The sequence below is a fragment of the Ochotona princeps genome, chromosome X (assembly GCF_030435755.1).
Source record: "Ochotona princeps isolate mOchPri1 chromosome X, mOchPri1.hap1, whole genome shotgun sequence".
Classification (NCBI taxonomy): domain Eukaryota; kingdom Metazoa; phylum Chordata; class Mammalia; order Lagomorpha; family Ochotonidae; genus Ochotona; species Ochotona princeps.
Genome location: NC_080865.1, coordinates 13933562 through 13949007, shown reverse-complemented (window position 1 = coordinate 13949007; position 15446 = coordinate 13933562). Strand labels below are relative to the sequence as shown.

The 15446-nt window shown below is 37.6% G+C and overlaps 1 protein-coding gene across 7 annotated transcripts in view; it reads right to left on the bottom strand.

Moving 5' to 3' along the window:
* CASK (calcium/calmodulin dependent serine protein kinase) overlaps window positions 1-15446 on the bottom strand; it is a 316004-nt gene that overhangs the window by 195713 nt on the left and 104845 nt on the right. The gene's annotated exons all lie outside the window — the stretch shown is intronic.

Here is a 15446-nt window from a genome sequence, read left to right as displayed (position 1 = left end):
AAAATATATTAATGCACAAATAAACACTTTCCCCAAACTTTGTAGTCAAGTTTCAGCCTCCAAATTTTTAACTCTTCCATGATATGCTAAAAATTAACTCAGTATATTTAATCATTTTTCTTAGCTTCTCTAAATCATCTAGGAATGTATTATCTGTTCTTTAGCCCAAAATACAGCATTCATAGACACAGCAGGATACTCATATGGAATCAAAAGCAAAAAATAGTATGGTTGAGAAAGATAAGGCACTCTGCCTAAAGTCAAAGCTAGACTGTTTTTTTTTTAACATCATCCATAAAATGTGTTAGATAATTCAGGACTCTATCTAATTCAAAGTATAATTCTAAGGAACAAATTCAGATAATGTTGGCAAGACAGTTGTGTAAATACCATAATACCAAGCATCTGCTCATGTGCATCATTCACTGTGCCTATGTAGAGCAAGATAATCAAAGCTTTCTAGAACTAACAGTGTGAGGTTTTACCTGGTTGCTGAGAATAAAATCCAACAAAATAATTATGTATCAAAGCAAAAGGGAGAGAGTAAGGAAGAATCAAAGCTAAAGATGTACCTTACAAGCAAAATCGATATCTCTTTTCTGATTCACCAATCCAACTAAGTCTTGTTAACAAGAACAATAGCTATAGATGGAACCTTTTGAAGAGTAGAATGAAGAAAAAAAGTCAGTAAATTAGACAAAAGAGAAAAACTGCCACAAAAAGAATTAAGACAATATTATGAAAGTTAAGGGAATATGGGGAATTAGCAGATAAGTGATCAAAGATGACTGAAAGCTGAGAAAGGTCAGCAAGATTCAACTGTAACAGAATGTGAGCATTCTGGGTAAGACCAAGTTCTATGAGCTCAAGGTCAAAGCTAATATGAAGGAGATGATTATATAATAATCATTTAAATTGGAAGGAAGGACAAGTATTGAGGGACAGAGAGAGGAAGGGAGAGAAATATGGTTATCTTCTTATAATTGTGTTCTATGAAATCTGCTCTAATTAATAAAAATTAAAAAATGAAATTTAGCACACCCCTCACTGGGCTAAGTACTTAATGGTCATTGCATTTTAATATTCCAACCACCCTAACAGGTAAGTCTTTTATAACTGAAGAAACCAAAGTTTAGACAAATGTTAAAGATAACATAGCTATCATGGGGTAGGCTTTGAACTCTAGCCTCCCTGATTTGAAGTCAGCAATACTGCCAGAATGCCAGAAAACTTGGTGCCAGTCCTACCTGTCTCTGCAACTTGATGGCTGAATGTTAACTTTTACAAATGGCTTCCTTACAGCCAATGAGTGGGAACAGTAACAGGTGATGCAATACCAGCAGGGTCTACTAATCAACTCCAAAGGCAGCAGTAAGATTCACGTGAGAGGCTGGATTGAGACGACTATGCGGTGCACAGCACGCGATGCTGTAGGCTAACAGGGTTCAATGTTAGCTGCAAAGAAGGAGATGAGAGGGATAAGAAAGATGCCTCTACGTTCAAAAACAACTGGGAAGGCCCTGCAGAAGAGTGAAGTGGGATACAGCCGCAGGGTCTGTGCTGGGAAGTCACAGCCACGAGGAAGGCTGTTAATAAGTGTCCTGGAAGACCAGGATGAGCAAGACAGCATCAATCAAAATGCCTGCAATTGTTTCTCTCCCTACAAGAATGTTCTGCCTCCTGATTCTATGAAAAGCTTACAAGTTTTATCTCTCCTTTTTCCTGTTTACCTCAAGCTTCTCAACTTATTAGAAGCTGCCCTTTCATCTTTCTGTTTCCACCTTAATTTATTATTTCATTCTTCTCTATTATGATCAAAAGCCCAGTTTTTAACTCAATGCTCTAACAATGAAGTCACCAAGTACACAGATTTAGTATTTCCCACAAGGAAAGCTGAGCTTTTTTCCTCTTTTCACTTTATTTTCTATTTTTCCCCTTTCATGTTAACTACAGTGTTTCAATTCCCACATTTACTATTTAACACATGATATATCTGTTATAATCAAAGCTTGAAAGCAGAAACAAATGGATGTTCAAAAGACTCATGCATTGAAGCCATACATTTCTGCTCAGTAAACAGCTGAGCAAGTTCTTGGTCTAGTCTCTTATCACATATTCACCCTCACAAGAAAGGCAGAAATTGCTGAGAGTCCTGCCTTCAAAGACAAAAGTGATTTAAATGTCACTATATCTGACATTTCTGGAACTACAATTAGAACGGAGATTGGACTGGAGTAACAGCATAGAAAGGTACTTGGAATATTAAGAGACAAGGAGGCAAAAGACAGCTCGCATCTGAGGTAACTATGGTACTATTTTCCAGAATGCAAGCAAGCATAAAATAGCCCAAACAGCAATTCAAAACTAAAAATATGAAATACATTATTTAAACATTCAAACTATAAATTCCAAGATTATTAAATTCAAGGGGTTTATTTCAAAACATGAATGTGAATTACAAGCATCGCTACAGAGTGCTATTAAACCCACACTAACACAGGTACCTAAAGTACTATTTGCTAGAAAATAAACTCATGAGGCAAAGAGAAAAATGGGCATTAACAATATGATTTAATTTCATTATTTGACTACTTACTGATACTAGCACAGAACATGTCTGCGAGTGACATGGCCCAGAGTCACCTCACCAGCCCTATTTGGAAGTGCTAAATCTGTTTCCAATAACTGTTAATTCTCTCTCTATTATCTCTGGTACATATTTTATGATCTCTCAAGGGATCTTTAAAAGATTTTTTTAAAAAATATTTCTTCTGGGCCCAGCGCAATAGCGTAGTGGCTAAAGTCCTTGCCTTGTACACCAGGATCCCATATGGGCACTGGTTCATATCCTGGCTGCTCCACTTCCCATCCAGCTCCCTGCTTGTGGCCTGGGAAAGCAGTCGAGGATGACCCAAAGCTTTGGGACCCTGCACCCATGTGGGAGACCCAGAAGAGCTCCTGTCTCCTGGCTTCGGATCGGCACAGCACCAGCTGTTGTGGTCACTTGGGGAGTGAATCATCGGACGGAAGATCTTCTTCTCTGTCTCTCCTCTCTGTATATCTGACTTTGCAATAAAAATAAATAAATCTTTAAAAAATTTTTCTTCTTATTTGAAATGTAGATTGGCAGAAGACAGAAACAGAGAGATCTCCAATCTGTTGCTGGTTCACTCTCCAAATGTCAAGCCTGAAGCCAGACCCAAGTCACGAGCCAGAAACTCCATCTGGATCTGTCATGTGTACGGCAGGGACCGAAGTCTCATAGCCACACCTGTTTCCACCTAGAGTGTACACTGGTAGGAAGCTAAAATCAGAAGCAGAGTAGCCAGGACTTGAAGCAGGTACTAAGGCATGGGAGGTGGGCATCCTAGTACTACAGTATACTAACTGCAGTGCCAAATATCCACCCCTAAAAGTTTTAGTAATCATCTAGTTCTATGTCAAGTGTTCTAAATTTATGTCCCTATAATTATTTAATCAATTTAATTGTCTTTAAAAGGGGCACTAGTAATACTGAAAGTAATATTTGATTTCCTGACCCAGATTGGAAGCACACTTATGCGGATAAGTCTGAAATGTTCCAAAATCTGAAATGTTTTCAGGACTTCAGAGTTTGGATGTGTGCATTAGTGATACTCAGGCTGGACTAATCTCCCAAGAAATCTGGATGGTCCAGCAATACTAAAGTGAGTAAGCCTCCCACAGTCTGTCAATCAAACTGCCCCAGAAATAACGGATAGTTAGGGGGGTCATTCCAGGTGGTCTATTTTCAGAATAACTTTCCTGGAAAGTATTCTTACTATCTATTTTACTACTATTTCTTATTACAAAAAATTCTTTATACTGTCTTTAAAAAGTAGTAGTTGGATGCTACCTTCCGAGTATTACATTTCTGCAGCAAGTTTAAAAATTTGAGTATTTGCAAAATACAATGTGAAGCCACTTAAAAAATTTTAAATTTTCCAGTAGCCATGTTATCAAGGTAAATAGAAAAACAGGTAAAAGTGATTTCAATAACATACTCATCTAATCTAATACATATGAACTATTACCTCAGCATATCCATTTTAAAATTAGTGAACTATGCTATAGTTATATGGCACTGCATATTTTGATATGTTTGAGATCCAGTTTGTATTTTATACTCAACAACACATCTCAATTAGATTTAGGGGAGAGAGGGAGTGGGGGGGTATTTTTGCATTTACATATCAAGTGGTTCACTCCTTAGAACGGAGCTGGATGAGAAATGCAGCAGCCGGGACTCTAACGGGCACTCTAACACAGGATGCACTGTAAGTGGTGGCTTAACACATTGTGTCACAATGCTTGCCTCTATTTTATTTTACTTCTTCTTTTGATTTGCTTGAATCTATATGCTTTCCCAATTGTAGGTTCTTCTGTAACTGTCATAAAGATACACTGTGATTCAAAACAGTATGTAAACTCAAGAAAGTGTTTTTTTTTTAATCTCTATAGACGAGATCTCCATTTTTTTTCTAAAAAAAAATTCTATCATGTAATAACTAAATGTAGAACTTGGACATGCTTGTTTAACCAAACCCTTCACTTTTTTCTGTAGTTCTAAATGAACTTCTTTGACTAATTTATTACTCAATAGTTATCATCCACCGTAGAACAGCATTAGCTAGCCCTCTGTATACTCCAAAATCTATAGATTTTATTATTAGTCTAGGCAAGCAACATTTGAGAGTCTACTATGCATTATTTGAGATTTCAAAGTGCCCCTGTTAAGCTCTCATTTAATGGGAAAAAAAACCACCTATGATCAATCTACCTATCTGTATCTTTATCACCATTTTAGAGGAAGAAAACAAAGCTGGGTGTTCAAAGATATTTATAAAGAAGGTTGCTGAAAATCACACCACCAGTAAAGTAGAGAGAGCTGAACTATTAACCACAATCCCAGCACTTGGATCACACCCCAGTGGCCCCAGGAGCTGCACAGTTTTTATCTCACTAACACCATTCCCCTGACAGTGCTAATGCAGTAACAGGCTATCAGGGCAATTGAGCAACAGGCTATCAAGGTGGTGACAGATCCAGCTTATTCCAGCTGCACTGTCAACAGTGATGGTCAGAAAACAACACAGCGATTTTTTTACAGACAAATATGTATCTATGTTGATTCCTAAGCAACTTCCAATTTCAGAAATTCACATTTAAATAAAATTCAGAAGGAACTAGTCTCCAAATTCAAATAAGGAACACTCCAATCATTCACAGATTGTGAGAGCATTACTGTGTTCATTTGAATAAATATTAATAGCAAAATAAGGAAAGTCACTAATGATTGATTCAAAACCTTTTCTTTGGTCTACTGAAATTATTGTAAAATTTCATAATTTTATAAAATTATAAAAATATAAAATTCCATGTGATATTTTAGGAAAGGGTCCATGCAGAACCCTAGAAGAATTATAGTAGGAAAGTCAGTTTCTGCTGCTGAGTTCTACCTTCATCTAATAATTAATTTGAAGACTAAAGATCCCTGCTATCTTTGGTACTACTACAAGTCAGGTTGGCTTTAATGAGTGCATCTTCCTATGAATCAGGAAAGATGATCTTCTCAACTATTGATCATCAGACGCCCAGATAAGTCTAGGCAAGAATCTGGGTTAACTGTAAGCTTGTTATTTCTTTGATCTTTTACATATTTTCCTACCATTGCTACACATTTTATCTTTTTTTTCTTTTGCAAATACAAAGGGAAATACAAAGCTTCTGATTCTTTGAATTCTTGCCCATTTTTAAAATTTTATGGCCTAAAACTTTATCTGTCAGACAAAAGGAAGGACCCTATCATTGAGAATGCTTGATCGTTTTTTAAATTCTTTCTTAAAAAGCTCTCTCTCTCTCTACACACACACACACACACACTCTCTCTCTCTCTCAAAATACCAATGACATTCTTTACAAAATTAGAAGAAACCAACCCTAAAATTCCTACAGAATCACAAAGACCCAGGATAGTCAAAACTATCTGGATAAAAAAGAAAATCAAGCTGCAAGCCATCACAATACCTGACTTCAAATCATAATACGAAATTCTAGTAATTAAAACTGTATAGTAATAGCATAAAAACTGACACAAAGATGGATGGAACAGAACAGAGCTCAGATATTAATCCATGTACATGTGCAGCCAAATGATTTTTGACAAAGGTGTCCAGACCATACACTGGAGAAAGCATAATCTCTTCAACAAGTGGTGCTGGCAAAATTGCATGTATGTATATACATACATACACACACACACACACACTCTCATATATATATATATATACAAGAATGAAATTAGACCCTCTACCTCTCACCATATGCAAACCTCAAGATGGATCAAAGACGTAAATTTAAAACCTCAGACTGTGATGCTGCTGGAAGAAACTGTAGGTGAAACATTTCAAGACACTGGTGAAAGAGATGGATTCTTGGATAAAACTCCAAAAGCACAGGCAATGAAAGTGACACTAGACGAGTGGGATCACACCAAACTCAGAAGCTTCTACACTTCAAAGGGAACAAATCAATAAAGGGACAAGATGCCAAACACAATGCCCAAAAATATTCTTAAACTACCTGACAAACACTAACACCCAAAATATATCAGCAATTCAAAAAACTCAACAAAAAATAAAACTAATCCAAGTAAGAAATGGGCAAAGGACTTCAACAGTTCTGGAAAGAACAAATACATTTGGTCAACAAATCTATGAAAAAAATTGCTAAACATTACTAGTCTAGTCATCGGAGAAATGCAAGTCAAAAACCACAATAAAAGGTGTTTCATTTGTATATATATTTTTCTATAATAATAAATCGCATCATCAGAAAAAAAAACATGACATTTGTCTTTGGGACTGGCTTATTTCACTCAGTTGCACTCAGTTGGCCTATTTCTCCAGTTGCATCTACTTTGTTGGAAAAAGGATTTCATTTGATTGTTGTTTCTAACCCTTCTTTATACTCTGTGGAACTGCAGTTTTTTTCTGCTTTTCACGTGGTAGAAATTGTAGTTAGTGGTGCATTAAGCCTGTGATTTGACAGTGGATTTAAATTACATATTTACAAAAATTAAAGAAAAAACAAAAGGAAGGAAGCAGAAGGACTGAAGGAGGGAAAAATGAAATACATTTATCTTCTTAGAACTGGACCTATTAAACACATGAAATCTGTTCTCCTTTTATTAATAACAACTAAAAACACAAGATGATCATCTCATCCCTGTCAGAATGGTTATTATCCCAAAGACAGAAAGTAATAAATGTTGAGGACACGAGAAAAGGACATTTTTTTATGCCGTTGATGGAAATGTTGGAAACGCAGCCACCACTGAAAAACCATATGGAGAGGTCTTAAGCAACTAGGAATACACTTGCCATCTGAGCCAACAATTTCACTACTGGTTATAAAACCTAAAGACATGAACACACTGTATCAGAGAGGTACCTGCACTACCATGTTCATAGCAGCACTGTACTGTACACAATAGTCAAAATATGGAGCCAAGCAAGGTGTCCACCATTAGATGAATGGCTAAAGAAAAAGTGGGTTGTGCATACACACGCAACACACACATTGCTGAGCTTTTAAAAACTGAAATTCGTCATCTGATTCCAAATGGTTCTAACTGGAGGATAACACATTAAATGTGATAATAAGCAAGACACAGACAGTATTTCATGTTTTCCCTTACATGTGAGAGCTAAAATTGGAAAAATACACTTTAAAACAGGGGGGAAAATGTCTGCATCAGTTTTGCTGCAAATACGATGTTTGATCAAATCAATTCTCTTAATTAGGTTAATCATTTGCAAATTAATGAAGTTTGGTGATGTTACTCAATGAGTTTTAAGTTCCAAATGTAATGAATAGCAAAGAAGCATGCCCTCTTTAATGCCAAATTTAAACTCTCCAGAACACCATGTATAAATAGATGTCACTTGTAAAAGATAATCAGGCCAATTATGGGAGAACTACTTGTTTTCCCTCTCATCTTTCATTAGGATGGGTTGGCAAATAATTATCTGAAGTGCCTTTTATTTCCTGGAGATATAATTTTTAAAATTATAGGTCATTCCTAATCAATGTTAACATATTATAAATCATTACGCTTACTAATTAGATATTAATAAAGATTCCAAGTGACAATTTAATAATCCTTACTAGTATTTATCTTCTGAGGTATTAAACGGTCCTGAAAGAAAAGGCCTGGTTTAAAAAACTTACAATTATTATAAAATCAGAAAACATTACTATTATAAAAACTAGACAACTATTTCAACAAAATACTCCCTGCTTTTCAAAGGAAAATTACTGAGATATCAGTTTATACCTCATTTAATTCCAGTACTAAAATGCTAAAAATCACACGTTAAGATACGAGCAGACTTTCTGTGATGCTAGAATGCACAGATGTAAAAATTCATTAAACTGTACACAAAGACAGGTTCAGTTAATTGTGCTTACATTATTTAATAAAATTTATAAAGCACAAAAAGATAATGCAACCTGTCAAACAGTATTATTCTCATGCCTGTGTTTTTGTGTCACTTATATTTAATTTGTAATTTAATTTATGTTCCGATAGCTGAGGAGCTCAGTAAAGACAACCTTACTACTCACTTCTCCCATAAACCTTTCTCCAGCACAAGGTAAACACAGAAAACAATGGCAGCAGAGTGAAACTCTCCCCAGAGTACAAACTATGGTCTGTTGTAATATATGAATAAATGAATGACAGAAGCCATGATTCCCTAAGGCACACTGGTAATAATTATACAGGGTTTCTTTTTTAAACTGTTTTATTGGAAAGGCAGATTTACAGAGAGAAGGAGAGAAAAAGAGAAAGATCTGTTGAACCATCTGTTGGTTCACTCCCCAGGTAGCTGCAATGGCCAGGAGTCTCCCATGCGGGTGCAGGGTCCCACGGCTTTGGGCCTTCTTCCACTGCTTTGCCGGGCCATAAGCAGGGAGCTGGATCAGAATTGGAGCAGCTGGGACATGAATCAGCAGCCATATGGTATACCAGTGCTTGGAGGTGGAGGATTAGCCAGTAAAGCCAATATGCAGGTCCCTATAAAGGGTTTCTTAAAAAGATTCATTTACTTCAGAAGAGGTAGAGTTAGAGTGAGTGAGAGAGCAAGAGAGACAGAGAGGTGTTCCAACTGCTTGTTTACTCCCCAAATGGCTGCAAAAGTCAGGGCCATCACAGCTGAAGCTGGGAGCCTGGAACTCCATCTGGGTTTACTATGAGGGTGGCAGGGGCCCAAGGACTTGGACCATCTTTCACTGTTTTTCCAGTCACATTTATAGGCAGCTGAATCAGAAGCATAGCAGCTGAGATGCAAACCAGTGCCTATATGGGATGCTGGGACCACAGATAGTAGTTTTATCGGCCACCCCATAATACCGGCCCCAAGGCTTTTTCTTTTTCTTTTATTTTTCTTGTTTCTGTTTTTAATAGACAAAAGTTTCTCCAATCAGCTGTAGAAGCCTCCCATCAACGAACTGGATAAAAATATTTTTTAAAAGTTTGTGTAAAAGAAAAAGAGCTAAGCATCACTGTGAGACACATTTTGAAAAGGACCAAGAAAATCTATAAGCGGTCTTGATAAAAGATTTAAAAATATCTTAAGGGATATGAATAACTCTGCACACTAATGGCCCAATCACTAAATTACTTTCCATATTATATTTTCTTGTTCTACTGATAAACAGTAGAACAGTGGCTAACAGGTATGCACAGCTTAAAATAACTGATTGAGAGGCATTAAAGATTAGTAGCAGAAACTTTTTGTTCCAAAGTAGAATCACTCAGAATGGTTGAAAAGTGGCAGAGAGGATATTTTTTGTTTGAATTGAAATTCTAGAGTAAGGAAAACACAGGGCATTCTGAAATGGTCAGATTTTCCCTTGTTTTAACAAAATTTTAAGAAAAAAATTAATATACTGTCTTACCCTTGGAGCACTGTTTCCATTTATTCTTTTAGTTACCGAGATCAGCAGATTGTAAGTGTTGGAAGGCAGCACCAAACACACACAACTATTCTATTCGTGTCTATTATACATCCTCCACTTCATCTCAAAACCTGTGTCTCACTGAATCTAAGACCTTCAGAAGCAGGTGACAGTTAAGACAGCCATCATCACATGTTTTTCAATAGCCTCATATTTGACTCGGAAGGAAAATGGGGTCAAAGGCAAGAGATGTCCTAAGCCATGTGGCTAGGCAAAGCTTGACTCCAAGAAGAACGCAGATTTCTGATCTCCAACCTGGCCCTCCTTCATCATTGCACTGTCCACATGCAAGAGCATGCTGAAAATGTCCACATTTTGAGGCAATCTACTGCAGGTGGCATATTCACACTGATAAAAGACTTTTCAGTCAATGACCCCAAAAATGTCACCTATCAGGATACTCCAAAAAGTTCATGTAGAAAAAAGGAAATTAAAAGAGTATTTTGGTTTGAAAAAAATGGAAATCTTCATATAGAGTCTCACAATACATATTCCTCGAACTTTATTGAACAATATATATTTCTTGAACTGTAGTACTTGCGGCTAACTGGCAAACAAAAGAAACAAAACACTCCTTACTTTTTAAAGGAAAATTACTGAAGTATCAATTTATACCTCATTTAGCTGAATGGGAAGTGGAGCAGCTGGGATACAAACTGGTACCCATATGGGATCCTGGCGGATGTAAGGCAAGGATTTAGCCACTAGGCTATGGTGCCAGGCCCACTACAATGTATGAACATGTTCTACTCAGAGGCATTGGCTCACTCCCCAAATGGTCAGGGCTGCACTGATCTGAAGCCAGGAGGCTGGAAGCGTCTTCTGGTCTTCCACATGAGTACAGGGTCCAAAGGACTTGGTTCATCTTCCACTGCTTTTCTAAGAGCATTAGCATGAAACTGGATTGGGAGTGCAATAGTCAGGACTCAAACTGGCACCCATATCAGATGCTTGCACCACAGGTGGAGGCTTAACCTACTACACCACAGTGCTGCCCCCTGCATGGTTATTAAAAATGCTTTTGCACCAAAACAGATCTATCCTTTGATTCCATTTTCTATGAACATTTTAAGGTACCTTTCTGTAGAGAGGGGTAAGAACACAGAAAGCAAATCTGGAACAATGTACAATGCTAACAACACTCACATGAAGGAATCTGGGAGAACATATTCAAGAATTCTTTGTACCACTGTGCTATTTCTAACATTTTTGTAAGTGTAAAAATATTCCAAAAATAAAATGTTTCAAATAAATGACAAAGAGTCATTTCTTCCAGCTATTCTGAATATATAATATATTATTAACTATACCAAATTTATTCTTTCTAGCTGTAATTTTGTACATGTTGACTAAGCATTCTCCCTTATGTTACTATTATCAATTACATGTCCCCAAAGTTTTTCTTTGAAAGAATAATCAAGATTCAAAATTTAATTTAAACTTTAACATAATCTCGTCAATCAATCAATCTATCTATCTATCCATATATATATATATATATATATATATATATATATATATATATATGTATTTATATGGATCTTGTCTTTGGTTAATGAATCAGGAAAAATTTCCTTAGGTTAAGTGATCACAATTCTTTTCACGAAAAATGCACATATAATTTCTTCCACTAGAGGGAACAAAAGATCATATTATAGCTAGTTCAGTAACTAGAACATCACTAAGATCTCTGGCTATAGACACTAATGTATTTTTGTCTTGATGCTATTAATTCCTAACACAGAGACAAAATGATTATTTCTTTCTAATACATTTAATAGTAACCATCATCTAATTTATTGAGTACCAATTATGAATCAGGTTCTGTTTTAGATGTGCTGACAATTTAACCCTTACAACTCATAGATAAATGAGGAAGTTAAGAAAGAAAGCAGTTTAACTTAAAAACAGAATTAAAACACTGTGGACTAAGAATACGCAGGTGGTTTTGGCACCAGTACCTATGCACCTGCCAGCATGCTTCTGAGGTTTATAAGTACTCAATTTAGAAGATGATTGTTACAGGAAAGCTATTTCGCTATGCATACTGTAAAAATGGAATCATAAAGTCTTTTTTTAAAGATTTCTAAATCCATTTTTTGGTTTCTATTTCTTTATTGTTTTAATTAGTGATTATTATTATTATTATCATCATTTTATGATACAGTTCTATAGGCTCCTGGGATTTCCCTTATTCCCTCCCCAACTTCCCCCCACCTTGTTCCTCTATATCATTACTAAAGTATAGTTCTTCATACACAGTCATAAGATTCCTAAATTCATTTTTGTTGGAAAGGCAGGTCTGCACAGAGAAGGAGAGACAGAAAGGATCTTCCATCTACTGGTTTACTCCCAAGTGGCCGCAACAGCTGCCTGGAGGTGATTCAAAGTCAGCAGCCAGGAGCTTCCTCCTGGTCTCCCACGTGGGTACAGAGTCCCAAATTTGGACCATCCTCTGCTGATTTCCCAGGCCACATGCAGGGAGCTGGAAGGGAAGTGGAGCAGCTAGTACATGAACTTGTGCCCAAATGGGATCCCGGCACATGCACGGTGAGGACTTTAGCCACTAGGCAAAAGTCTTGATTAAAGCAAAGCTCAATCACAGCAAATTTCAGTCATGAAATTGTAATAACTTAAAAAAATAGTTTAGATATTTCACTTGAAGTGAATTAATTATATTTTTGAAAAACCAGTTTTCTATTAAGACACAAAATCATTAAAAGTACAATGACTAGGTCCTGGTGCTATGGTTCAATGGCTAAAACCTTGCCTTGCACACTCCTGGATTCCATACAGGTGCTGGTCCATGTCACAGCTGCTCCACTTCCCATTCAGCTCCCTGCTTATGGCCTGGGAAAGCAGCAGCAGAAGGCCCAAAGTCGTGGGATCCTGCGTCCATGTGGGAGACCCGAAAGAAGTTCCTGGCTCCTGGCTTTGGATCAGCTCAGTTTCAGTCACTGCGGGGACTTGGAGAGTGAACCAGTGGATGGAATATCTTTCTCTGTCTCTCCTTCTCTCTGTAAACCTGGCTTTCCAATAAAAATTAACCTTCTTATTTTTTTTAAAAAAATATAGTGACTAGGTGAGGCTTCTAGAATGGCTATGCAGCATGGGGGAATGTCTCCCTAGAAAAGCATACACAATTGCCCCTTGATATTGAAAGGGCATTTAGATCCTAGACACATACCCTCAGATACTGAAATCTACTGATGCCATTCACACATTCACACACATCTTCCCGTGCACTTTAAATCACTTGTAGAGTAGTTAATATCTAATACAATGTAAAACTGTATTGTTTAGGGGATAATGACAAGGAAAAACAGCTGTACAAGTTCAGTATAGGTGCAAATTTTTTCAAGTATTTGTGATCTTCTACAGTAACTCGCCAAGAATAATGAAAGGCAATGACATTCAAGATATGGAGGGCAGAGGGATGGATCTATTCTTTGGGGGCTCAGCAGTTGTATGGCACAGGAGCTCCTTGAGGAGGAACAGTAGAACCTTGGGGTAGGTTGGGCAACTGTTGAACACTGACAGATTCTGTTTTCCACAGCTTCATACTGTAGAAGGTCTACACTGAGTGGCTGAAGAAGTGAATGGCCGCATCCATTCCTCTACACGCAAGTCCACCTAACTGCGGAACATTCTGGTAAGAGGGCAGGTGAACAGTGCAGCTTCCCTTACCCACACAGTGCTGTGTCGCAAGAGGACTAACAGAGATAGACTTGTCAGCCAAGCAGTTGCTCCTATCTCCTTCAACTCCTTAGGGCAGAACTATTTATCACTGAGTGAACACTGGCAGATGCCATGCTGCCTCAATGGCAGCAGAGCAAGAAGAGAAAACCCAAACTACAGCTTCACAGGAAAGATCTGAGTTGAAGAGGCAGTGAGGAGTGAGTTCTGCAGTTTCCGTAGCTCCTACTCCATGCTGCAGAGATGCTGTTGAGGAGAGGGTACAGCAATGCTCACTGACTAGCAAAATCTTTAAGAGAAGCATGACCTTAATCAGATCTGAAAATGGAACAGTTTATACCATCAGGTCAGTGTCAAAGACTATTGTAGAAAGGGACTGCCAATGCATGTAGCAGGTAAAGCCAGCATCCCAAATGGTGCAAGTTTCTGTCCTGCCCGCTCCACTTTTGATCCAATTCCTTGCTAATGACCTGGGAAACAGTAGTGAAAGGTGGTTCAAATGCTTGGAACCCTGCCACCCACGTGGGAGACGTTGGTGAACCTCTTGCCTTCCTGGCTTTGGCTTGTCTCAGCCTTGGCCATCGCAGTCAACTGGGAAATGAAATGGCAGATGGAAGAGCACTGTCTCTCTCTCTTTCTCTGCTAACATCAAACAAATCTAATGAACAAGCAAGAACAATAAGCCCTGCAATCTCCTTCCCCTCAATGGCTCCTGGAATCACTACAGTTTTAGATATTCCCTGTTGACTCACCCCTATCAATACATCCACCCCCTATCCAAGGTAGACTATTAGAAAATTTGTCTATATCATACTGATCTGCTACAGGACAAGAGACCTACAGATATGGACTTGCGTTAGTCTCTTTAAAAATGTCCCTGTCCTTGTATGATCATCTATAATTACTTTACTTGTATTAACAGAGTACACAGGTAACTAACACTTCACTCTTAAAAATAAAAGAACAGCTAAGAATCATCAGATACTTGAGGAAGGCCTCTAAAAACAAAAAGCCTAAGATAAATAGGGGAAAACAACCTGTTCTGTGAGAGAAATATTTCCTGTGTAAGCAAGGCAAAGAAAAAAATCGTTTAATGTACAGTATTTTGAGATAGCTAGAATGGGGGTGGTGAGCTGGTGCTGTGGGTTAAGCAGATGCTTGCAATATCAACATCCTATATGAGCACTGATTCTTATCCCAGCTGCTTTACTTCCAATTCAGATCTCCGTTCAGGTGTCTGGGAAAGCAAAAGAGATGATGGCTCAACTACTAGGGTTTCTATCACTCAAATGGGAGGCCCAGACGGAGTTCCTGGCTCCTGGTTCCTGACTTTGGCCTGGCCCAGCACTGGCTATTGAGACATCTGGGGAATGAACCTGTGGATGAAAGATCTATCTTCCCTTATCTCTCTGTAACTCTGCTTTCTCAAATAAAGAAATATCTTTAAAAATCAATGGTATAAAACCCACAAACCAAGAGTATGGAACTATATAACAGCAATAATTTAAAAAAGAACCATCAGGTTAAAAAAGAAAAGCCTTGAAAAAAAATGAGAGTCAAAACAAGACTTAGTAGAAGGGTTAGACAATCTATTTTAGGAAATATCTCAAAATAGAACAGAAAAATAAAGAAATAAAAAAAGGAAAGAGGGCCTAGAGCAGTAGCCTAGTGGCTAAAGTCCTCGCCTTGCAAACGCTGGGATCCCATAT